General features: G+C 43.5%; 1 pseudogene; it reads left to right on the plus strand.

Annotated features, from left to right (window-relative positions):
* The first annotated feature begins 1,119 nt into the window (after positions 1-1,119).
* The window catches only part of LOC129734892 (cyclin-H-like), a 35,430-nt pseudogene continuing 9,742 nt past the window's right edge, over positions 1,120-26,807 (plus strand).

Below are 26,807 nucleotides of genomic sequence, written 5' to 3' on the forward strand. Positions count from 1 at the left end.
ATCAGGCCTGGCTTGTGCAAAAGAAAAAAGGGGGAGTAATGCGGAAGAATGGCTGCAGAAGCATGGCCTTAGAATCTCTGAAGATCTGCACAATCCAGGCCTGGTATTAGAATAGGCCTGTAATCAGAATTGTACTGAAGTTGCTGTGCTGAAGTTAACAAGAAAGGTAGCCTTGAGAGCTATTCTTGAATCCTGAGACCAAGTAATTATGTTGTGCCAACAGGCCGTGGCTGTAACAAGATACAGCTGCTGGGAAAGCAGGTGCAGGGCCAAGAAAGATAGGGACAGGTATTGGAAAATAGGGAGTAACAAACTACAAGGCTGAAGCACAGCAACACAATTAGCTACATGGATAGAATGCTTATTTTAGTCATGATAATTAGGGGTGTGAGAACCGCGCGTGCTTAGAGACTACTAACCAATTATATTTCTGCTTTACGAATATGCATGTTTATCGGTTCTATATAAGTAGTGTTAGAAACTAATAAAGTTGAGCAAGATGCATAACTCATATTGAGCGCCTTCTTGACTCCGGCGAACCCTTCTTCCAACACCAACCCGTAGGGAAATCTGCTGCCTCCCTGGGACTCAGGTAAGGGATGATACTAGAAAAATCCCTTGTCTGGTGTGGCCCTCTGATTACCACCCATTACTGGTTTTCCAAGTGGGCAATGATAAAGTCCAAATGACAAGAAGTCTGAGGGCAATCAAGAGAGACCTCAGGGCCTTGAGGCAACTGGTTGAGAGATCAGGAGCACAAGCAGTGTTTCCTTCTATCCTGCCAGTTTCAGGGAACAATGGGGGGTGTAATCAGAAGGTCACACAGATCAATACCTGGCTCTGGGCCTGCTTTCAACAACTAAACTTTGGGGTTTTTGATCATGGGTCATTTTACATGGCACCCGGCCTGATGGCAACAGATGGGGTTCACCTATCTCAAAGGAGGAAAAGGAACCTAGGTCAGGAGTAAGCAGAGCTCATCAAGAGAGCTTTAAACTACATTCAAAGGGGGAAGGGAATAAAACCAAGCTCGATAGAGATGAGCCTGGGGGCAGCATTGCAGGGTGGGAGGCAAGATCCATAGCACAGCTGAAGTGCATCTATGCCAATGCTCGAAGCATGGGAAATGAACAGGAGGAGCTGGAAGCCATCATGCAGCAGGAAAACTATGACATAATCGCTATCACAGAAACATGGTGGGATAACTCACATGAATGGAGTGCTGTAAAGGATGGTTACAAACTCTTCAGAAGGGATAGGCAAGGGAGGAGAGGTGGTGGGGTAGCTCTGTATGTCAGGGCGTGTTTTGACTGCCTATGATATAGGTTGAAACCAGACCAGTGGGCATGTATTATCTTGAGATGTTTAGAGTGGGCAATAAGGAAGGGCTAATCGTTAGCTAGCAGACGTTTTACACTTGAACAAAAGGTTAGATAATGGATGACATGTAAAGAACTCTAGTAAATAACAGAAACTAAACAACATTAGACTGCTAATGTATGCAAAGATAAGCAGGAACTTTAGGTAACTGCCCAAGAAGGTGAAAAGTACATCTTGAAGAGGTGTCAGAGGGAGGAGATTATGATAATGAATTTTTGGAAACCTTATGTATATGGATGACTTTGTATAATAAATATCCATTGGCTTGTTGAAACGGTGTGCAAGTTAGGAGGAGCGATCTCCCTTGCACCGGTGCCACAATAAACATACCTGCTTTATAACTCTCTTTGAGTTGTAGAGTTTGATTCCGCAAGTCAATTTGGCGACCCAGATGGGACTCTCTCTGCCCGATTGCGGCACCTGCTGAGGACAGGACTCCTTTGGGCGCCCCGAGATTTCCTGGGAGGACTCCCCTGACGAGCGAGGGGAAGCAAGCAGCCAACTCAATATGAGTGATAGAGCAAGCTTCAATTTATTACGGCGCGATTATGTCTTATATACAGTTCCAGTTAATTATGCCTACAAATCATCTGCTGATTGGCTAAGCTCTAAAGGGTTACACTTTCATACGTCCTCCTATTTGCGGTTTCTGCGGATAGCTAGCTACATATATTTTTTTTTCTCTCTTGTCTACGCGAATTCCTCAAAGTTATTTACAACATTAGGCACAAGGTCAGCATGACCTTATCTCTCTTCCCTTATTAACAAGCCTGGTAATTTTCCATTTTTAGCAAGCCTGGTAATTTTCCATTTCTAGCAAGTCTGGTAATTTCTCGCTGCGGCCTAGCTTGGTTCACTCCAGACTTATGTCAAAAGCTGTATCACACAGTCCTTCTATGGAACCGTGGCCGTTCTCTTTCATCCATTCTGCAACACTCCCCTACTCACCCAGATCACCGTGGGGACAGACAAGGACCATCATTTGCAGACCAGATATGTTGTAATTGGGTTGGGTATACCTGTAAGTCAGGAGGAGATGTCTTACGTGAGGTAAAGAGCACTGGTGCTCGCCCCTGGGTACAGTAATTTGGGTTCTCTCTTCACTGCAGTAGTGGGAAGGGGCCTCTCAAGGGGTAACTTAGGTTTTCTCCAGAGTGGTGTGTTTTGGCCATTTTTGTCATCTATTGTAAAACTTGGTACCATATATTGCATTCTGATTCATGGTAATGGGAAAATGACCTCTGGCAAACGGTTAATGGTTTACAATCTGTATAAGTGAACTTAACTATTGAACTAAGTCAATATTTTGGAACAAAGGGCCCTTTGTGTGAATAAGTGAGACATGCAATTGTGCACGAAGTGAGTGTGGAGTCCGGATCCATGGTTCTGTTATCCCATGAGGGAAACAGCTGGAGAGGGACGAAGTGAAAGAATAAGACTGGTGTGGGTGGTGAGTGACTGAGATGCAGCAGAGCTGTGAAGAGAGTGCTGAAACCTGTAACTTGTAACAGCTTTTATTATTTACTGTATTGTATAAAGTTGAAATGGGAGGAAGACAAAGTGATGGAATTGTAAAAAGCCCCCTGGGGTGTATCCTAGCCCATTGGAAAGAAATAGGGGGCATACCTGGAGGGTCCACGAGCAGAAAGACTCATAAAATACTGTAATCAGTGGTGGCCTCTTTATAAGCTGGAAGATGGAGAAAAATGGCCTTTTAATGGAACCCTTAACTATAATACCGTATTACAACTAATGCTGTTCCTAAGGAGGGTAGGGAAATAGGACAAGGTATCATATGCCAATATGTTTTTCACCCTCTGTAACCACAGAGTGGCAAAGGAGTTGTGGTCTAGTACTCCCTCAGGACCCTATGGTGTTGGCTTTGGAAAAAGAAAATAAGAGGGAGGGGAAAGGAAAGTTAAAAGGATGTTGTTCAGCATGTAGTTGTCACAGTCCACTCAGTGGACTCATGATGGTTTGTTTACTATGATCTCGAAGCACAAAAAATCAAGGCGACCACGCCAAGGGGTTATGCTTTGATCAAACAGCGCAACTTTATTGTTTGCTCGTAAAGCAGTGTGCGATAAATAGAGTGACATGAAGGGAAGAAAAACTAAAGTAAAAAATGAAAGGAAAGAGGATTATAGCTACCACTATGGGTCCAAGGCACCCCTATGGTCCCAGGTCCAGGCAGCGTCCCCCCGGTCCTTCCAATCGTCATGAACCTTGGTGAAGATCTTCAACGTTTGATTGCTAAGGAGCCAATTTTTATACCAAGCAACACACCTTGCTCCTCCTCTGGCCCATGGATTGTTGCCAGTCTCCACCTTCTCAAGCAAGGTTACCACACATGTCCAAAGAGGAGTGCCTGAGGCATGGTTTGCCTTAGAGGCAGGTAGCTTCATACCAGGAGGTGGTTTTTTTGTATTATAATGATATTATAATGAAGAAAGTTCACCTGAAGTTCAAGTTTTCTGGTTCATTGCTATGACAGTGGTTGTGATCCATCTTCTGGACAGTGGTTATGCGGCCTTATTGTAGTTGTTCTTTTCAGTCCCAGGTAGCAGGGAATGGCATAGTACTCCTCGTACCATGCAGTTCTCTTTCCCAGGGTCTTTGTGTCTTGGTGTCCATGAGGACCACATTCCATCTCCAGGTCTCTGTTGGCAATGTTGAGACAATATCGTTCTCTTTGGACCGACTCTTACAGTAGTATAGAACAAAGATCACTAGGCTTGAAAAAATGCATAAACCAGAAGTGTTGCCGGAACTTTACCGACCACCCATAACTAGTCAGGAAAAGGACAAAGATGATTCTGATGATCCTGAGAGCCCCCCTGATAGTCCAGTATCTTCCTGAATCCAGGTGAAAAAAGAGAAAATAGTAGTTCAGGCCCTTCTGAGGGAAGTGGTGGGGCTGGTGAGGGACCCAATTTTGATATAAGTCCCATTTTCTTCCTTTGATCTGGAAACCTGGGAAAATGTAGCAAAAAACCTACCGGAGTGATTCTGTAGGGGTAACTAAGCATTTTCAATTTCTGATAAAACAACATAATCCTGATTGGAGTGATATTCAATTACTACTAGATCACATGACGGAAACTGAAAAACAGCTGATATTGAAAATGGCCCAGGATCTGGCTAGTGACCAACTTAAAAGTACCGAGGAGGACATAAAAGATCACTTTCCCTTACAAGACCCACACTGGGACCCTAATAGAGGGGCTCACCTGAAGCTGTTAAATACATACAGGGAATGGGTCATAAGAGGAATGAAACGGGCCATTCCAAAAACAATTAATCGGTCAGCCCTATATGCTGTTCGACAAAGTCCAAAAGAAACTCCATCAGAATTTTTGGATAAATTATGGGACACTATGAGGCGACACACTCCTCTAGACTCGGGGTCAGAAGTAGGAATACAGCAGTTCATGTCTCTATGCATATGACAATCAGCAAGTGACATTTGGAGAAAGTTGCAGAAGATGAAACCAGCAGAAAGTAGGAATTTGGAAACCTAGTGAATTTGGAATTTGGAAATCTAGTAAGATGAGGCATGGAAGGTATTTAGCAATAGAGAAGAGGAGGATCGAAGGAAAGATAAACAAGCATCGGTAATGGCATTACAGGAGAATAAGGGACTTAGAAATACGGGACCTAGGAGGCCTTTGGGAAGGGATCAGTGTGCATGGTGTAAACAGAAGGGACATTGGAAGAATGAGTGCCCGAAAAAAAGGAGGGGCAGAAACAGAATACAGGCTCCTGTCAGGAAGGATTGATGAGAACCTGGGGAATCTACCCTAGCAGATCCACTGGTTATACTTAAGCTAGGGAAACAACAACAGGGAATAGAATTTTTGGTAGATACAAGAGTGACCTTTTTGGTTTTAAACCAAGCCTTAATGCCTGTAGGTGATGACTTTGTAACAGTTAAGGGTGGTGCTGGCCAGAGTGAAAAGGCATTCTTCTTAAACCCCCTAAAATATAAATTAGGAAAATAGATAGGGATACATAAATTTTTGTATATGCCTAGCTCACCAAAACCTTTCTTGGGGCGAGATCTATTAGAGCAATTGGAAACGAGAATTATATTTAGGAACAGCAAAATAGAACTGGAAGTAGGAAATGAACAGCTGATTGAAATCCTAAATTTGACCCTAATAAATGCCCCTGTGGAATGGGGAGTACCCCAGGAGATTAAGGGTCAGGTTTATCCAGGAGTATGGGCATCAGAAGTGCCCGGGAAAGCCAAAGCTGTACTCCCAATAATTGTTAAACTCAAAATGGGGGCACAGCCAGTAAAAGTCAAACAATATCCTCTGAAATTGGAAGATAGAAAAGGAATTCAACCAATAATAGAACGGTTTATTGAATTTGGGTTACTAGTTGAATGTAGGTCATAATGCAATATTCCCATTTTACCTATTAAAAAGCCAAATGGAAGCTATCAAATCGTACAAGATTTTAGGGCTATAAACAAAATAATGGAAGATTTATACCCAGTAGTGGCAAATCCGTATACCTTACTAACCAAATTAGTACCTGAATTGGCTTGGTTTACTGTATTGGACCTAAAGGATGCATTTTTTTGTCTGCCCTTGAGCCCAGAAAGCCATTTATTATTTGCTTTTGAATGGGAAAACCCAGATACCGGAAGAAGGGCACAACTCATTTGAACAGTGTTACCTCAAGGATTTAAAAACAGCCCTACTTTATTTGGGAGCCAACTGGCAAAGGACTTAGAGCAATGGAAACACCCTCAGGGAGCTGGAGTGGTGTTACAATATGTAGCTGATTTGTTAATAGCCACTGAAACGGAAGAAAAGTGTATACAATGGACAGTTAGCTTGTTGAATTTTCTTGGACTAAATGGCTATCGAGTCTCTCCACAGAAGGTACAAGTGGCTCAGCAACAAGTAACTTACCTAGGATACGAACTCACCAGTGGGTAACGCACCCTCAGAACTGCCTGGAAAGAATCTATCTGTCAAACCCCCAGGCCACAAATAACTAAGGAACTTTGCACGTTCCTAGGTATGATGGGATGGTGTTGTCTATGGATCTACAATTATGGACTACTGGTAAGACCACTTTATGAATTATTAAAGACAAACCAGAAAAACCTCATTTGGAATGGGGAAGCTAAAGTGGCATTTCAAAAACTGAAACAGGAGTTGATGAGAGCCCCCACCTTAGGCCTGCCAGACACTACCAAACCCTTTTGGCTATTTTCCCATGAAAAACAGGGAATAGCCCTAGGTATCCTCGCTCAAAAACTGGGACCATATAGGAAAGCAGTGGCATACTTCTCCAAACAATTAGACGGAGTAAATAAAGGATGGCCCAGTTGTTTGAGAGCAGTGGCGTTTAACATACAAGAAGCATGAAAGTTCACTCTGGGCCAGAAGATTACTGGTGTCACATACAGTGTCTGCTGTACTAGAAGCAAAGAGAGGCCGTTGGCTCTCACCACAGAGATTCCTTAAATATCAAGCTAACCTGGTGGAACAAGATGATGTTGAAATAATGGTTACTAACATTGTCAATCCAGCGTCATTCCTTACACGATGGACAGGCACTAGTACCAGCTCCTCTCCAGGGGCTTGATAGGGTATGACTTTTTGTCAATCCTCCTATACATTAATACATTACTGGCTCTTAACTGTTCCCTGTTACTACTTAATTCTACAGGAGTAATTACAATGAAATTCCCACAGCAACTTAGCTTAGGCTTCGTCAAGTTCTTCTGATGGTTAGTTTAGTTCTTCCTGGTTCAGATGTTATTTTCCACTCCTTCACTGGACCTTTTACTCGAGAAACGTGTCCTTTCTTTCTCGGCAGTTCTTACAGCTGTTTCTGTAGTTAATAAAACAAGAAAAGGTCCTTCCCAGAGGGGAGATAGGTGTTCTTCTTTCCATGTTTTTATCAAAACCTGATCTACCGGTTTCAACTGATGTACTGCAAAACCTAAAGGTGGTGTTTGATCCATCATCCCAATTTCTCTCAGCTCTTTTAATCTCTTTCCAATGGCAATGATATATTTTTGGATACTACGATCCTCAACTACATTGTTCCCTAGAGGCATCCCTTGAGAATAAGGCATGCCATATAACATTTCATATGGCGATAATCCAGTCTCACTGTGTGGTGTAGTTCTTATGTTTAAAAGTGCCAATGGTAAACATTTCGTCCAGGGCATTTGTGTCTCAATCATTAACTTAGCTAATTGTTGTTTTATTGTTTGATTCATTCTTTCTGCTTTCCCCGAGCTTTGTGGGTGCCATGGAGTGTGATATTCCCACTGAATACCTAATGATTGACATAATAATTTTATTATCTTGGAAGTAAAGTGTGTGCCCTGATCAGAATCAACGTACTGGATTATCCCATATCTAGGTATCAAATGTAAAATTTTTACCACCGTTTGTGCCATAGCTCGTGCTACAGAATAAGCTTCTACCCATTGCGTTAAATGATCTACTATTACCAACAAATATTTTATCCTCCCTACCTTGGGTAATTCAGTGAAATCAACTTGTACTTTCTCGAAAGGTCTGTAAGCTGTTTTTCTCCCCCCCATGGCTACTTGTTGAAACACTTTCTTATTTATCTTCTGACAAGTTAAGCAACCCTGTGTGATTTGCTTTGCTATTTCAAAAATCCCAATGCAGCCAAATTGTTTAAGGAAATGATCACTTAACGCCTTTGTACCCCAATGTGTTGTGCATGCAAACGTTCCAATATTTGCCTAGCATAGGCTTTTGGCAACATCTCTCGCCCATCGGGCAGCGTCCATTTTCCTCGTTCTAACTTAGCTCCTTTTCACTCCAATTTTGTTTGTTCCTCAGGGGTAAACTTTTCTTCTTCCTCTCGTCTTTCTTCCTCCTGTACTACATTAATTTTAACAACCTGAGTCCTCAAAGCTGCTTCCTGGGCTTCTTTATCTGCTAAATTATTTCCTCTGGTTTGGTAATCTAATCCCTTTTGGTGTCCTCTCACATGTACCACTGCTATCTACCTTGGTTCTCTTAATGCCCTTAAAATTCTTACTATTAATTCCTGATGTATAAGATTCCTCCCTTGAGTATTAATTAAACCTCTTTCTTCCCAAATTTTTCCAAAAGTGTGGACCACCCCATATGCATATTTAGAATCTGTAAATATAGTCCCACTTTTCCCCTTTAATAATTCCAGGGCCCTACATAGGGCATACAGCTCACAAGCCTGAGCTGACTATGGTGGACTCAAAGGTCCTGATTCCACAGGTTCTAGGTCCTTATTAATTATTGCATATCCTGATTTTCTTTTCCCTTCCACTACTCGGGACGAGCCATCTACAAACAGTGCTTCTCCTTTCTCCAATTCAGTATCCCTTAAATCTGGCCTTACCTTAGTCTGGGTTTCAATTACCTCTAAACAGTTGTATTGTAATTTCTCCGATGGCTCTCCAAACAAAAATTGTGCTGGACTCTGAGCAGAGGTTACCCTCAGTTCTAAGTCAGGGGAGTCAATTAGTATTGCTTCACACTTTAGGATCCGGATATCCGTTAGCCATTTTTCTGCTTTCTGTTGTAAAACACTTCTGACATTGTGTGGAGTATACACCTTTAAAGGAGCACTAAAGGTAATCTTCCTAACTTCCTCTATTAGTAATGCTGTAGCGACCAAAGCTTGGAGACAAGCAGGCCATCGTCTACTTACTGGATCAAGTAACTTAGAACAATACCCCACGGATTTCTTAATTCCTGCCCAGTCTTGAGTAAGGACTCCATATGCTGTCTGGTTTGATGCATTCACAAAAAGATAAAAAGGTTTTCCCAGATCTGGGAGGCTCAATACAGGCACTTGTATTAATGCCCTTTTTATTTCCTCAAATTTCTGATCATCTTCTGTGAACCACTTAAGTTGGTTATTAGTTAATTTCTCATATAAGAATTTTACCTTTTTGCTGTAGCTTTCAAGCCATGGTCTACAACAGGGGTCCTCAAACTTTTTAAACAGGGGGCCGGTGGCAGGAAGTCATCTGCGGCTGCTTGGTTTCCCCCCCAACCCCCGGTGTGGGGGGTGTGTGTGTCTGTAAATACTGGGGGCCAGATTGAGGACCCTGGGGGGGCCGTATCCGGCCCACGGGCTGTAGTTTGAGGACCCTTGGTCTACAATATCCTAATAATCCCAATATCTGCCAAATTTCCTTTTTAGTTTGTGGGGTCTTAAGGATAGGATCCCAGATACCCTGTCAGGATCCAACTTCTTTCTTCCCTTACTCAGCCAATGCCCTAAATATTTCACTTCCTGTTCTACAAACTGTAATTTTGATCAAGACACCTTTAATACCTTTTCTCCTAGAAAATTTAACAATTTAATAGTAGCTTCTTGGGTTCCCTCTTCAGTTTCTCCCGCTACTAATACATCGTCCACATATTGCAATAATTTTACCTCCCTGGGTAATGTAAAATCTTGTAAGATTTTCTCTAAACTTTGTCCAAATAAATTTGGTGATTCTGTAAACCCCTGTGGTAGTACAGTCCATCTTAATTGTTGTTTTCGTCCCATTTTGGGGTCCTCCCACTCAAAGGCAAAATAATCTCTGGATCCCTCATCCAGGGGGCAGGCCCAAAAGGCATCTTTCAAATCTATTACACTATACCAAGTATGTTTGGGAGATATATGACTCAGTAAAGTATAAGGATTTGCCACCACAGGGAATTTAGTGATTGTTCACTGATTTACAGCTCTCAGGTCCTGTACCATCCTGTATGACCCATCAGATTTCTTTACAGGGAGGATGGGTGTATTATGAGGTGACACACATGGTTCTAAAGTTCCTTTTTCCAGAAGTCTGTCAACTGCAAGTTTTAATCCCTTTCAACCCTCCATTGGTATAGGGTATTGTTTGACTCTATATTGGACAATGCGGATCTATTATTTGAACTTTTATGGGGTCCATTTCTATCTTTCCAGTTTCCCCCTCCTTATACCATACTGAAGGGTTAATGGCTTCTTCATCCTCTTGTGTTAAAGTGTATAATTTAATCTGCAATTTGTCCCCTTGACTCTGAATGCTCAAGTTTAATTTCAAAATCACATCCCTTCCTAATAAGTTGTACTCAGCTTCAGGGAGAAAAAGTAAATCATTAAGACAAATTTTTTTCTCTGTTTCTACTTCTACATCTTTCAAGACAGGTACTTTAAAAGGCTCTCCTTTTGCCCCTACTACTGACATATAACTCTTCCCTTTTTCTATTCCTTTTGGAAGTTTTCTAATAGTGGATTTTTCAGCCCCTGTGTCCACTAAGAATAAAACTTCCTCCTTATGGGGACCAATTAATAATTTTATCAGGGGCTCTGTTGATGTTGAAATCCCCAAAAGATATGGCCCCTGACACCTCTATTCTTCTTTGAATATTTTCTCATCCTGTTCCTGCTTGCGACAGTTCTTTTGAACATGTCCCTTCTTAATGAAATAGTAACAGATGGGAATTGTGGATCTTTCTTGATAAGATTGTCCCCTGGGTGTTTTCTCTATTCCTTTTCCCCTTCTCTCTTCAGACGGGGTCTTACTTCTCTGACTTTCTCTTACTGCTGCTACAAAGATTTTGGCTTTTGCTTTTAGTTTTTCCTCCTCTCTCCTAACATATACTTTCTGTGCTTCCCTAAGTAACTCTTCTAATCTTCTCTCTTGCCAGTCTTCCAACTTTTCTAATTTCCTTCTTATGTCACCCCAGGTTCTAGACACAAATTGTGTTCTAAGGAGTGCGGTTCCGGCCACTGTATTCGGGTCAATTCCAGAATACATTTGTAGGTTTTTCCTTAATCTCTCCAACCATTCTGTTACATATCTGCTATTAGTTAGAATTAGCAACCACATTTGATTATATAGAAACACATTTGATCTTATAGAATTATTTTAATAGGAATATAAAATTATAAGAAACATTTTAGTGGAGCTTTGTATTTGCACAACAACCGACAGCTACTATGAAATCCTTTGTACAGCCCTGTACCAAGGCTGAAAGAATAGGTTAGAATCACCTAGTAGGAATGATTAGAACTTAGATAACAGACTTAAGGTTCAAGATGATTGGATATAGTATTTACGTGTAGACTAGAAGAATGCATTGAGATGTCAAAATGTAGAATTAATGGGAACTGGGGAGAGTAGACTGGAACAACCCGTAGATACCTGCCAAGAAACAGTTACCTTAAGTAAAAGGTAATTCCGGCAGGGGGAGATCGCAACCACTGACTCATGTACCACCTACCCAAATCGTACCCCAGACCCATTTCTAGATCTTTCTAATCTTTACTGCGCAGAATCGGATATGGGAGGAGAGTATGGTAATGATTTTCGGGAAATATGTTTATGCATGAATACTTAATCAATATGTATGAATAGATTCTATATATGGTGTATGAATTTGAAGCTTGGTGTGCGTTGATCATGAGAGGACTCACTCACGCACCCGGCCATCAATAAAGAAGTGTCTGCTTATCTGCATCACACTGGTGTTGATAAGTTCTTCATTCTGAGATTTTGGTAAAAATTCTGTTGGAGATTCATCTTTCCCTTGTTGTTCATTAAATGCTTTATTAATGTTTTGCCCTCGGGGAACCTCTTTCCTTATTCCCTGTATGATTAATGTTCTCAAGTCCCTCATAATCTGTCTTCCTTGGGGTTGTTGATGATCCCAGTGGGGATCCACATTTGGCCATTTTTGGTCTCCCGGGGGTCCTGCCTGATTCTGTGTTTCCCAAATTCTCATTCCAGCTTGCCTAATCATTCCCTTCTCCTCAGCAGTAAATAAGATCCCTAAAATGGACTGTATTTCTTCACAAGTATAAGTATTGGGGCCTAGAAATTGGTCCAGTTTTTCAGCTACTCCGAAGGGATCATCTAATAGAGTCCCCATGTCTTTCTTGAAATTTCTTACATCTGTAGTGTTTAATGGGACTGCCACAAACCCAATGCCTCCCTGATTGCCTCCGAGGGGTACCTCTCATAAGGGATATAAAGAAGCTCCCTCAGATACGGCAGTCCTACTTCTTGTACATGCAGCCGGAGGTCGACCTAATTCCGGTGCTGTTGGTAGTGGAGGCAGGGGCAACGGTGGTAGTGGTGGAGGTACCACAGCCACCGGAGGGGGAGCTGCCGCCGGGGGTGGATTGTTAAGATATGGAGGTGGTAGGTTATCCAATGGCTCCCATTTATCATCTTTTTCTCTTTCCTGTTTTTCTGCTGCTGCTTTTAGTGTAAGTATTGAGGCTGGAAAAGGACGTGAAGTCCTGATCCATAATCCTGCATAATCACTTTCCTCCTGACTAAAAGGTTCCTTTGAATTAACATGTGTATTTAAGGCCTGGCAAATCCAGTCTTCAAAGGAACCAAAACCAGGCCAAAAGATGTGGTCTTATAGGCTCTTTTGGCCATTCTACCATACAATACTGGATCATTTTTAATTTACTTTTTCCTTTTCTGGGGCCCCTATCATTCCAATTTCTAATCATTATTCCTAATGGACTTTCTGGTGGTATGTCTGGTAATTTGCTCCCTTTCTCCTGGTCCCTGGTCTTCGATTTTGTCCGACCCATCTAGGTGGGTTGGACATCTAGGCTTACACCTAACCACCACACCAATCAACCAGCCAGCCAGCCAGCAAAACCAGGAGCACCATATAGCCATCACTGCCTCTTACTCCTTCACTAGTGTGATAAATGACTTAGACCCAAAATAGGATTGCAATCAAAGTTTGCAATTTATTAAGTGAATAGAGGCAAGCAAACAGCACTGGGTGCGCCAGGAGTCTCCGCTCCACCAAGATGCGCGCCGTACAAAATTTATTTTTGGTTTATATTTCCTAAACTAATACACATTCATAGTTATTTCTAAGAAAGGGTTGGTTTATGTAAATGGATCCTTGGAATAGGCGTGTACTTCATGGCGCATGCTCTTTCTATCTCTGAGGGTCTTCTTAACCCCTATCTGGTGGTCGGTGGATGAAGTCAGCAGTCTTCCTCGGCTCACCCTTAGGATGACCCTAGATTTTGCGCATGCGCCCTGTAAACTTCTCTTACTTAACACTATTCGGTTAGCAGCCCAGCCAGTTTTAGCCAGCATATCAGGGTGTGTAACTAGATGTCCTTTGTAAGATACAGGAACTAGGTATGTAGCCAGATGTTCTTTGCAAGATACAGGAACTATATACATTGATCACTTTTTCTTAAGCATGTGGTTATACAAGGGCATGTAAGACAGAAGGTTACATTTCATCATGCGGTCCTAGCATTGTTCTATATTGACACGAATCAAATGAACACATTTCACAACTAGTAACTACAACTTTTGACATACCCCACTCCTCCCACGAGGAAGCACGACCTGGTAGGAAAAGCAAGTCATCATGAACATGTGGCAGTGTCTCGGGGACTAGGTTGGTGGGTGCATGCTGGGGTATTCACTGGGCTCACAGAAGAGTGTGGGAAGTGCGGGAAGTGCAGGAAGCATGGTGCATGCTGGGAGCTGTAGTAGGTGCAGAGTGGTGTGGCGGCATGGCACATGCAGTGTATCTGCTAGGGCATGAGGAAGTGGTAAAGCACGTAAGGAATGGGTACTCAGGCTGTTGGCAATGTTGGGAGTTGCTATGTATCACAGCAGCACCGGTATTGGACCTTCCACAGCAAGGAGGAGCTGGCATTCTGCTGGGCTGATATCAATTGCAGATTCCATGGCAAAGTAGTCATGGACAGAAAGAGTGTGTGTGTGGTGTGTTTTGGGGGTGCGGGCACTGAGCTGAGAGTCTACCACTCCTGCTAGCCTCACTGGAGTCAGGGTGATAACCTCTGCAGCCCCTCTGTGCTGACCAGCAGGGGTGCCTCTCCTTACACCTCTGAGCACGAGCTGAGGGTGAGGAAGAGAGGTGACCCCAAGGTGGATAGGTAGTGTCTGTGTGCAACTCTTGAGTCAAAATCAACTTTGTTTCCCAAAGATTCACCAGGCAGATTAACCTGCATGAGGAGATGATGGTATGCAAATACTATGAAAAAAGGTTACTGGACTTCTGTGTTGCCTTGAAGCTAGCAATGCCTAGATCTGTTGTAGTAAACAGAAATGTTTGGGATTTGTCTCAAGATTTTCCCGTCTTCCTTCTCCTGGTTCTGCCTTTTGAGAGAAACATGCTTCAGACACTTCTCTCAAGAGGTGGTCATTTGAGATATTGCTGCTTCTTCAAGTATGACTTTGATGTGCTTACAATGAGAAGTTTCTGCATCATGATGACTGACAAAACTACAAGCTTTGTCCTCTCTGTATTTCTTGTTCCTTTGCTTGCTGCTTGCTTATCTTATTTCTGAAAGCACAGACATTCTTTAAGTTTTTCATCCTCCAGTGTTGCAGATTGTGTTTTAGACTGCTTTTTCTCTCCTGTCTTCTGGGGAGTGCAACAGTTTTAAAAGCAGAGAATGATTTCTCAACTTCATCTGTTACTTGTGGCTGTTAGGCTTGCAGGGATGAGTTTTAATCTCTTCCTTCTCTCTTCCCTAAGCAAAGAGTAGAAATGAAACTAAAGATGTATGGATTTGTAACTGAAATCAGGAATAGGAAACTCCTTAACACCAATGTAGCATTAAGTAGCAGGCATTCTTTATTGCTACTCTGGATGCACAGGGGATTGCTCCACCTACATGCATGGCTTCCTGCACTCAGGTAGCTCTTTTTATGCAGTACATGTACATTCAACAGATTTCCTGGAAAAGGCATACATATTCATGAGATTACCCAAAACTAATTCTAATATTTGCCCTCCCCCCACCCATGCCCAGTTGTCCAGAGCGGGGGTCTTCGGTGGTCTTGAGGGTCTTCAAATCCACTCACTCCTCTATTCAATTGGTTCAACTTCTCCTTTGTAGTCCTCATATATGATCTTAAACCAGGTCATCTCAGTCTCTTACTCTTTCTTGGACTGGAATCACTGGCCTTAGGCCAGTTTTCCTTCATCCTCCAGAGTTACCCTTTTGTTAGAACCTGAATTTATTGCTTATGAGTATACAAAGATTAATTTCAAACAATCAAGGTACCTTCACACTAACTGTTCGAACCTAGGATGCATGACTATTACTAAGTTCTTAAGATTAAACCTTAACCCTTCTGTAACATTTCCCCCCTTTGAGACTTATTCATTTTCTTATATGACTCAATTATTTAAGTCAGATTTTTAAAAGGGATTCTCTTTGGGAGTCTCACCTAAATTGCCTAATTGATCTACAAAATGTGGACCCCGATCAGAGGACATTCCTATTGGTACCTTGAACCTTGGTATTATTTCTGTGAGTGATGCCTTAGTTACTTCTCTAGCTTTGTTGGTGTGTCAGGGAAAAGCTTTCAACAACTCCAAGAAGGAATCAATCAATACTAAGATACACCTATACCCATTCTGTCATGGTAGTTAAGAAAAATCAACTTGTCAGTAATCTCCAGGTGAATTTCCCTGCTTAGTGGTCCCTGGGGGTGGACTTTTCCTATTCACAGGATTATTTTTTTTTTAAAATGGGACAATTTGCTATTGCAAACTTTACTATTCCAGTCCTTTCTACACATATAATTGAATTTTGAAGACTAAAGATCGTGGCCTCACTACCCCAATGTGTTTCTTCATGTCTCTTTTGTACAAACCCAGTCATTAATTGCAATGGAACAATGACTTGTTTTGTGGGGGTTATTAACCAACCCTCTCTGTTTATGGTTGCTTTTAACAGCGATGCCAATTGTTGATCTGCCTCACTATAATTGGGCCTCAGAACTGGGAGCTGTTCCTGTTTTACTGGCAGTAATGCAAGGATGCTTTGTTCAGCCACCTCCTTAGCAGTTTTATCAGCCAATTGATTACCCATGTTTACTGCAGTTTGTCCAAATTGGTGTGTTTTGCAATGCATTATTAAGAATTTCTTCCTTGGTGAACCTTGGGCCGACAACAGTCCTCTTTCCTTCCAGATATCCCCATGTGCATGGACTATCCCAAATGCATATTTGGTGATGTATAGACAAGTAGAGCCTTGGCCTTTATCACCTGTGTAGTTATAACCACTGCATATCCAGCCATCTGTCTTCCATCTCATACAAAGCTGCTACCATCAGTAAACAATTTCAAATCAGGATAGGCAATCATGATGCAGGTATTCAGAGTCCTTTACATCTGAATTTGAAAACATTGTTTGGTTAACTGCTGTGGTGGTTTTAAGTTCCACATCATCCTGCTCCGACAAGGTAACTTGATATTTGAGCATGCAGCTTGGAGACAACCAATGTCCCCCCTTTTGTTCTAAAACAGAAACTACCATATGCAGAACATATACTGTAATTCTCTGTCCTGTTGTTAGTTTTCCTGTTTCTTGAATTAAGAGAACAGTTGCAGCCACAGCACGCAAACATCCTGGCCATCCTTTGCTCACATTGTTCCACTGTTTGAGAAAATACCCCACAGTCCTCCTTCATGTTCCCAATCTTTAAGTCAGCACACCCAGGGCCAAATGTAGTCATTCATATACAAATAGCTCAAAAGGCTCAGACAAATCAGGTAGTCCCAATGTAGGTGCTGACATCAGAGACCCTTTTAAGTCCTTAAAGGCTACTCAGCATTTGGGGGTCCCTAGTAAGTGGTTCTCTTTTGACCCCTTCAGGGTTTCATAAAGGGGTTTTACCAATAGTCCATAGTTGAGGATCTACAGTCTGCGCCATCTGACCATGCCCAGGAATGCTCTCAGCTCCCGCAGAGTTCTTGGTTCTGGAGTCTGGCAGGTTGCTTCTTTCCTGTAGGATCCCAGTTTCTGTTGTCCTTGAGAAATCTCAAATCCTAGATAGAGCACAGTTTCTTCTCCTACTTGGGATTTGTCCTTTGATACGCGATATCCTCCTTGTCCTAAGAAATTTAACACGCTTATAGTAATTTGTAGGCATTCTCCCCAGTTTTCTGCAGCCAATAAAATATCATCCACATACTCTAATATTGTTCTTTCTGGATTTTCCTTTTTCCACAATTCCAATTCCTTTGCCAGTTTATTGCCAAATATTGTTGGACTATTTTGAACCCTTGTGGCAATACTGTCCAAGCAAGTTGAGCTTTGTGTCCAGTGGTGGGGCTTTCCCATTCAAAGGCAAATATTGCCTGGCTACTTTTGTCTAGAGGTATGCAGAAGAAAGTATCCTTAAGATCAAGTACCGTAAACCACGTATGTTTTTCCTCTAAGGATGTCAGCAAGGTATATGGGTTAGTTACCACGGGGTGAATATCTTGAACAAACTGAATTACATCTCTTAAATCCTGAACTAATCTATACTCCCCATTCGGTTTCTTTACTGGCAATATTGGAGTGTTATATTCTGATTCACATTCTACTAATAAACCATAATTTGAAAATCTCAGTATTAACTCTTCCAATCCCTTCCTATCCTCCTACTTAAGAGGATACTGTTTTTGTCTTACCATTTTGTTTTTGGACTTTAAAATAGTTTCTTACTGGCTCGGCCAACTTGGATCAACTCGGAATTCCACTAGCACATACCAAAGGGGTTACTGCATCTTCTACTTCTTCAGGGGGTTCTTCCTTTGATGTCTGTGTATTCTGTAACATAAAAATCTTTGCCTTCACAGCTTTTGATTCAGGTATTAACAATTGTGCTTCTTCGTTAGTAAAGACTACCTGTGCATCCAGCTTACTCAATAAATCTCTTCCCATCAAAGGCATCAGGCATTCAGGCATGTATAAAACTTGGTGAGTTACCCATTGCTTTCCTAACTTAAATTTTAAGGGTTGCAGGAAAGGTCAATTCCAACAAAATTTACAGTCTCTTAACTAAGACCTTCTTTACAAGTATTGAGTACAGAGCTTGTATTTACCAAAAATTCTATCTCATCGTTCCCCAACTTTAATATAACCAGGTGTTCACCTGGGAATGACTCCCCTGGTCCCCTTCAGGTCTCATCATTTAATGTCATCAACTTAATGGCCTGCAAAGCATGATCCAAGTTAGGGCATTCCCTCTTCCAGTGTCCTTTTTTCCTTTTCTCAATTATTAAAACAGCCCATGCTACTTCCAGTAACTTTCCCAGATCCCTTGAATCTGCCCCTTCTAATTTTTGAAGATTCTTTCTCATATCTGGGGATGATTGTCCTGTAGAAATAGAGGTCAATTGAACAGCTTTTTCTGGGTTTTCTGGATCTAAATTTGTATATTTTTTAGCAGTCATTTTTAACTTTTCCATAAAAGCCAATGGTGATTCATTTGGCTCCTGTTTCATTTCATACAATTTGGACCAATTGATCACCTTTGGCATAGCATGTCGATGAGAGTTCATCCCATTTTCCCTCTCGTCTGCAAAATAACATTAATTGCAATATAGTATTCTATCTTAAAAATTCCATTCTTTGGTCATCTTTCTTGGTCTTGGGTATACATTTGCCACCAATGATTACAATATTCTGAATTGTTTCCGAGTGAGAGGACTCATCCCCTTGTTCCCCAGTGCTTAAATAAACACCTTTAAAATACCTCCTTCAACAGATTGAGCTGTTACCATCGTAATAAACACAAATTACCATAAATGACAAGATACCTTAGACAGGACAGTTACGAAAATCCAAGACAATTCACTCACACACACATTCTTACAAAAATTTTTGTCTCAAAACATAATCCAGATCTCAATGTCCAATTCTGTTCTGAGATATTCAAGACAATTCACTCAGACACACATTCTTACAAAAAATACCAATTCTGGGCATCCCCGGAGTTACCAAACCTTACCAATACAGATTTCTTACAGCTCCACCCTGCGCGGCTTTCACCTTGACTGACGGGCAAGCATTCCTTTTTACCACGGCACCTCTGTAGTCCCACCCTGTGAGGCTTTCACCTTGACTGAAATGGAGGCTATTTTACCTTAACAGAAAAGAATACCTTTTACCTTTCCAGGGGTCTTGCTCTAATCTCTCCGGTCTGGGGATCGGAAGCTCTCCCCAAGAATCCCTCGGTGCCGTCTGGAGGTCCTGCGATCCCATGGATCTGTTGAGGTTCAGAAGCAAAGTCCCATCTTTTTATACAGTACATGTATACATATTCAACAAATTTCACAGAGAAGACATACATATTCATGAGATTACCCAAAACTAATTCTAATATTTGCCCTCCCCCTCACCCATGCCCAGTTGTCCAGAGTGGGGGTCTTCGGTGGTCTCAAGGGTCTGCAAATCCGCCCACTCCTCTATTCGGCTGGCTAGAGTTCTCCTTTGTAGTCCCCAAAAATGGTCTTAAACTAAGTCATCTCGGTCTCTTGGCCTTTCTTGGCTTGGAATCGCTGGCCTTGGGCTGGTTTTCCTTCATCCTCCAGGGCTACCCTTTTGTTAGAACCTAAATTTATTGATTACAAGCATACAAAGATTAGCTTCAAACAATCAAGGTACCTTAACGCTAACTGTTCGAACCTAGGATGCATGACTACTTTTAAGTTCTTAAGATTAAACCTTAACCCTTCTGTAACAATAGGACACTGATGGTTTTGGTTGTCACTAGGTAATGCTTATACTAAGTCAAGGACTTTTCAGTTTCTTGGGCTCTGCCAGCGAGAAGGCTGGAGGGGCACGGGAAATTGGGAGGGGACAAAGCCAGGACAGAATTCATAGCTGTTATTGCTATTTAGCTATTAATTGTCACGTTTCTATGGTTGCCATGGGGCTTGCTTGCCTTACTGTATATTAGAGTCTAGTGCTTGTTAGCTGCTGCTTCTTGCTTTTGCTACTTGCTGTACTACTGATCATCTTACTGTGCTGTGCCCGGGGCTGGCAGATGGCCAGGGCATGGCTGCTGTTTCTCAGCTGCTGTACTGGACAGGCTGGAACTCCAGTGTGAACTCGAGTCAAAGGGACTGTGACCTGTGGATGAGTCCACGTGGGAGCAGGACACCCCAAAACCCCTGTGGCCATGAATAAGTCCATCTCCGAGCAGGTATATTTTGTAGCGTCTGTCGCCGTGGTTATGTTTGTGCTGCAGCAGGTATGCCTCTGAAGGAATTGTGGCCGAAGGACAAGTCCATGTTGGGGAAGGTACACCTTGAAGCATCTGTGGCTGTGCATGAGGTCATGCTGGAGTACTTCAAAGTATGTGGCCATGGATAAGCCCACAACAGAGCAGGTACAGCCCTGGAGGGATTGTGGCCAGGGATAAGGCCATGCTGGAGCTGATTCAATTCTGAAGGGACTGTGGCTGTGGGTAAGGCCACGCTGCAGCAGGTCTATGGTCATGGCCCATGGATGGAACAGGTGCACCTCAAAGTGACTGTGGCTGTGGATGAGTCTATGCCGCAGCAGGTATACCCCTGGAGAGACTGTGGCTTGTAGCTGAAGCTCCACTTGGAGCAGGTACAGCCCTAAGGGACTGCAGTCTGTGGATAAGTCGAAGCCGGAGCAGGGGCAAGTGGAGTTCATTGCAATGTTAAACCATACAGGCTGGTCCAAAGGGACTAGGGGTGGAGACTGTAATGGATATACCTTTAAATTGTTGTAACCCACTATTTGAGTTTCATGTTATAGTAATGACTATAGCAGCAACCTATGAATGACTAAATTAAGTCAGTGGACATTTGTGGACATTTTATAGACATTTTTACAGGGGTGGTGCATAGACTAGGGGAATAATATCTTTGTATTATATCAAATGATGGGAGGGGTGATGGCAGTTAATGAGGTTGTGTTGAAAAGTGTGGCATGATGTAAATGGTATGAAATAAGGGGTGGATACTGTCCTGGTTTCAGCTGGGATAGAGTTAGTTTTCTTCTTAGTAGCTAGTACAGTGCTGTGTTTTGGCTCTGATGTGAGAAGAATGCTGATAGCACACTGATGGTTGCTGGGTGATGTTTATACTAAGAACTTTTTGGTTTCTTGGGCCCTGCCAGCGAGAGGGCTGGAGTGGCATGGGAAATGGGAGGGGACACAACCAGGACAGGTGACACAAACTAGCCAAAGAGGTATTCCATACCATATGACGTCATGCTGAGTATATAAATTGGGGGGAAGAAGAAGGAAGGGGGAGACATCTGGCATTAAGGCATTTGTCTTCCCAAGTAATGGTTACGCATGCTGGAGCCCTGCTTTCCTAGGGATGGCTGAACACCTGCCTGCCGATTGAATGGAATGAATGGATTCCTTGCTTTGCTCTGCTTGAATGTGTGGCTTTTGCTTTACCTATTAAATTGTTCTTATCTCAACCCTTGAGTTTTACATTCCTTTCGGATTCTCCTCCCCATCCCTCTGGGTGAGTGGGTAGTGAGCGAGCGGATGTAATGTGTCTTGGGCCCATCAAGGTATAAACAGCTCACCCTTGTATTCCCGGTCCAGTTCCATCTGAGCCACTTCAATTCTAGCAGCCTAGTCCACCTGCTCGTTGTTTCAATGTTCTTCAGTGGCACAGCTCTTGGGTATGTGAGCATCTACATGATGTACTTTTAGAACCAGGTTCTATACCTGGGCAGCAAAAAACGAGCATTGATTGCCTTTTTGTGTCTCTACAGCAACTATGCTGACAGCCGCCTTGGGTAACCCCTTCTTAACAGCTGTCTTCCCTCTCAGTTCATGTACATGGGCTCCCAGCTTAAAGGTGGGTTCACCATCCCACTTCCTCATATCCTCCCCCTGGTCATGCAGGCAGAACCAAAGTGCACCACATGGCATGTGCCTGGGGCTCCCTTTCCCTCTGACTGGAGCAGGAGATGACTGATTTCTTGGGGTGCCCCTGATAGTCAAGGTGCTGGCCCATAGGGATAAGGGAGGACAGAGATTTTCTTCGAAGTTTTGGAGCCAAGAAGACACTTTCTCCACAGTTGGTATATCCATATCCAGACAATACATCTCTGCCAAGCTGTTAGAATGTGATTCTGGAGCACTTTGAATCACTGTCCTCCACATGACCCATGTGCACAGGACATCTTCTGGCTCTTTGGAGAACTCCACGTTGTCTAGATCATTGTAGATGACTTCCAGTACCGGTAGTTCTCTCAGGTACTGGATGCCTTCATCTGCGGTAGTCCACTTTCCTTGGGAGTTCACAAGGTCTTCCTTGAATGGATATTTTGCCTTCACACTTGAGAGGAGCCATCTCCAAAGACTGAAGATTGCTGCCTCTCTTCCAATTCCTCTCTCAGTTCTCCGGTTTCTAGCAAGGGATCCCAGCTTTTGGGCTTCCTTACCTTCCAGTTGCTGACTGTCAGCTCCGTTATCCCAGCATCAGAGCTTCCAGGCAGCAATCCGCTCACCTGGTTGGCTGCTGTAATCTTTCTGCATATCTCAAAGCTCTGATGAGGTCAGGGATCTGGTAGTTTCTGTTTCCTTTCTAAATTCTCTCATTCCTTCCTCCTCTTTCTTTGCTGAAGGACCAGCTTCTCAATCAAACTGTTTCTCTTCTTCCTCCTCCCTTAATAATTGATGATATGGACCTGTTGTTTTTCTTGTCAACTGTTTCTTTTTCACTTCTGTGACAGTTACTGTAGTTGTTGTTTGGGTCCCTATCTCAACTATCATGTCCTCAAATGTAGTTTGCATCCTGGTCTCAGTAAAGGCATTCTCAAAGGTGGTTTGGGTCCCTGCCTTAACTACAGTCCTCTGAGAGTACTGAACTGTGGCTTGGTAGGCACAGGCCAGGCCCCAGTACAGTGCTAGAAGCTGCTGGTTTTCATTGGGGTAGGCAAGGCACCCTTCTATCAGGTGGCATGTCAGCATGACAGGGTTGCTTACCTGTTCAGGTGTAAAGTCCCAGAATATGGGCAATGATAACCATCCTAGGAATCTGCCCAAATCCTTCCACACATCCTGCCGCTCAGGGAATAGCCACCTCAGGGCACATTTCACTATTACCTCTGTATTGGGTTTGCGTGGCAAGGTTTTGGTAGTGGAGGTCTATACGGGTGGCTTTTGTGAGAAGCTGCCAGAAGCTTCCACTATGTCCAATAGATCCAATGCCAGCTGGCTCCAAGATGGACCTGTTGCTGGCCAAGGTCAAGCCAATCAGTGATGGTGGTAGCATCTCTGTGATAACATATTTAAGAAGAGGGGAAAAAAATCCCTGGCAACTTCAGCCAGAGAGAGGAGTGAGAATATCAGAGAGAAACAACTCTGCAGTCACCAAGGTCAGTGAAGAAGGAGGGGGGAGGAGGTGCTCCAGGCACCGGAGCAGAGATTCCCCCGCAGCACATGGAGAAGATCATGGTGAGGCAGGTTGCCCCCCCTGTAGCCCATGGAGGTCCATGATGCAGCAGATATCCACCTGCAACCTGTGGAGGACTCCACACCAGAGCAGGTGGATGCGCCCAAAGGAGGCTGTGACACTGTGGGAAGCCTGTGCTGGAGTAGGCTCCTGGCAGGACCTCTGGACACATGAAGAGAGGAACCCACACTGGAGCAGGTTTGCTGGCAGGACTTGTGACCCCTTGAAGGACCCATGCTGGAGCAGTCCATTCCTGAAGGACCACACCCCGTGGAGGGGACCCATGCTGGAGCAGTTAATGAATAACTGCAGCTCGTTGGAAGGACTCAAATTGGAGAAGTTCATGGAGGACTGTCTTCCATGGAAGGATGCCACACTGGAGCAGGGGAAGAGAGTAAGGAGCCCTCCCCCTGAGAAGGAAGGAGTGGCAGAGACAATGTGTGATGAACTGACCGCAATCCCCCTTCCCCAGTCCCCTGTGCTACTCAAGGGGGAGGAGATGGAGAAACTGGGAGTAAAGTTAAGCCCAGGAAGAAGGGAGGGATGAGGGAAAGATGTTTTTAAGATTTGGTTTTATTTCTCATTATCCTACTCTTATTTGAATGGTAATAAATTAAATTAATTTACCCAAGTTGAGTCTGTTTTGCCTGTGACAGTAATTGCTGAGTAATCTCCCTATCCTTATCTCGACCCATAAGTCTTTTACTATATTTTCTCTCCTCTGTTCATTTGAGGAGCGGGATTGATAGAGCAGCTTTGGTGGGCACCTAGAGTCCATCCAGGGTCAGCTCACCACAGCCTCAGCCAAAAGTTGTCTTCTCTTACACCAAGACACCACCAGATTCCACAAACCCCACAATATGTCAGCAGTATTAATTAGTAGTATTAAACTGCTCATGTAAGGGTGAACAAGGACCTCAGGAGCCTGGATAATAAAACCACCCACATCCATTCTGATTAGGAAGAGGAAGATATCTTCCCTCATCCTCTCCACAAGATAGCTCCCCAGAACAGCAAGGGCATCAATGCCAGGGCAAAGCACATAGCCATTTTTTGTATTAACATGTTCTCAAGCTCAGCAAAATAAAAAGATAAGCAGTGCAGCCAGCAAACTCCATGACCTGCACAGAAGCTTGCCATTTAATAACTACTATAACTATAGCATGCTTAATACAAAGCTGACATTTTCTTGTGCCCCACATTGGGAGCCAAAAAGGACTGTGGTAGTTTGACCTTGGCTCGTCATCAGGTGCCCACCAAGCCACTCTATCACTTCCCTTCTCAGCAGGACAGAGAAGGGAGAAAATAAGATGAAAAAGAACTTGTGGGTCAAGATAAAGGCAATTTAATAAAGAAAAGCAAAGGCCACGTGTGGAAGCAAAGGAAAACAAAGGATTTATTCTCCACTTCCCATCAGCAAGTAATGTCCGGCCACTTCCTGGGAAATAGGGTCTCAGTACACATGGCAGTTGTTCTGGAAGACAAATGCCGTAACTCCAAATGTCCCCCCTTCCTCCTTCTCCCACTAGCTTTTATTGCTCAGCATGACATCATAGGGTATGGAGTATCCTTTTAGTCACTTTGGGTCAGCTGTCCTGGCTATGCCCCCTCCAAGCTCTTGTCCATCCCCCGTATACTGGCCTTTGGGGGTGAGGGGGGAATGTTGGAGAGATAGCCTTGATGCTGTGGGAGCACTGCTCAGCAGTAGCCAAAGCACTGGCTCTAGCATTGGAGCAACCAGCTGATAATTTGCTCTCCTGGATGGCAGCTGAAATAGTTTTGCATATAGAAACATAGAATTATTTAGGTTGGAAAAAACCCTTAAGATCATCAAGTCCAAACATTAACCTAACACTACCAAGTCCACCACTAAACCATGTTCCTAAGTGCCACATCTACACATCTTTTAAATACCTTCAGGGATGGTGACTCAACCACTTCCCTGGGGAGCCTGTTTCAATTCGTGACAACCCTTTCAGTGAATAATTTTTTCCTAATATCCAATCTAAACCTCCCCTGGTGCCACTTGAGACCATTGCCTCTTGTCCTATTGCTTGTTACTTGGGAAAAAGAGACTGACACTCACCTCACTACAACCTCCTTTCAGGTAGTTGTAGAGAGCAATAAGGTCTTCCCTCAGCTTCCTTTTCTCCAGACTAAACAACCCCAGTTCCCTCAGCCTCTCCTCATAAGACTTGTTCTCTAGACTCTTCACCAGCTTTGTTGCTTTTCTTTGGATGCACTCTAGCACCTCAATGTCTTTCTTGTAGTGAGGGGCCCAAAACTGAACACAGGATTTGAGGTGTGGTCTCACTAGTGCTGAGTACAAAGGGGCAATCACTTTCCCTAGTCCTGCTGGCCACACTATTTCTGATTCAAGCCAGGGTGCTATTGGCCTTCTTGGCCATCTAGGCGCACTGCTGGCTCATATTCAGCCAGCTGTCCATCGACACCCCCAGGTCCTTTTCTGCCAGGCAGCTTTCCAGCCGCTCTTCCCCAAGCCTGTAGCATTGCATGGGGTTGTTGTGACCCAAGTGCAGGACCCAGCACTTCACCTTGTTAAGCCTCATACAATTGGCCTCAGTCCATCGGTCTAGCCTGTCCAGATCCCTCTGAAGAGCTATCCTATCCTCAAGCAGATCAACCTCCCACACACCCCCAACTTGGTGTTGTCTGCAAACTTCCTGAGGGTGCACCTGATCCCCTCATCCAGATCAGTGATAAAGATGTTAAACAGAACTGGCCCCAATACTGAGCCCTGGGGAACATCATTTGTGACCGGCCACCAACTGGATTTAACTCCATTCACCACCACTCTTTGGGCCTGGCCATTCAGCCAGTTTTTTACCTGTCCAAGCCATAAGCAGCCAGTCTCTCCAGGAGAATGCTGTGGGAAATGGTGTCAAAGGCACCGCATATCTCACAGCTCACTCAGGGATAGGGATCAGGTTGCTTTTGACTTGTTTATATCATTCTCTTCACCTCCCTGTTCTTGTGACTGCTCTGCTGCAGAACAGGTGCTTAGTAGGCATAGGCCAGGCCCCATCACAGTGCATTAAGTTGTGCCTCTTTGAAATAGCCAAGGCATTCTTTTTTCAAACAGTCTATCACTTCATCAGGATCCCACATTTGTTTGGGAGTGAAGTCCCAGATCATCGGAGGTGGCAACCTTTCTAGGTTCTTGCC

This window comes from Falco cherrug (assembly GCF_023634085.1).
Source record: "Falco cherrug isolate bFalChe1 chromosome W unlocalized genomic scaffold, bFalChe1.pri SUPER_W_unloc_1, whole genome shotgun sequence".
NCBI classification, from domain to species: Eukaryota; Metazoa; Chordata; class Aves; order Falconiformes; family Falconidae; genus Falco; species Falco cherrug.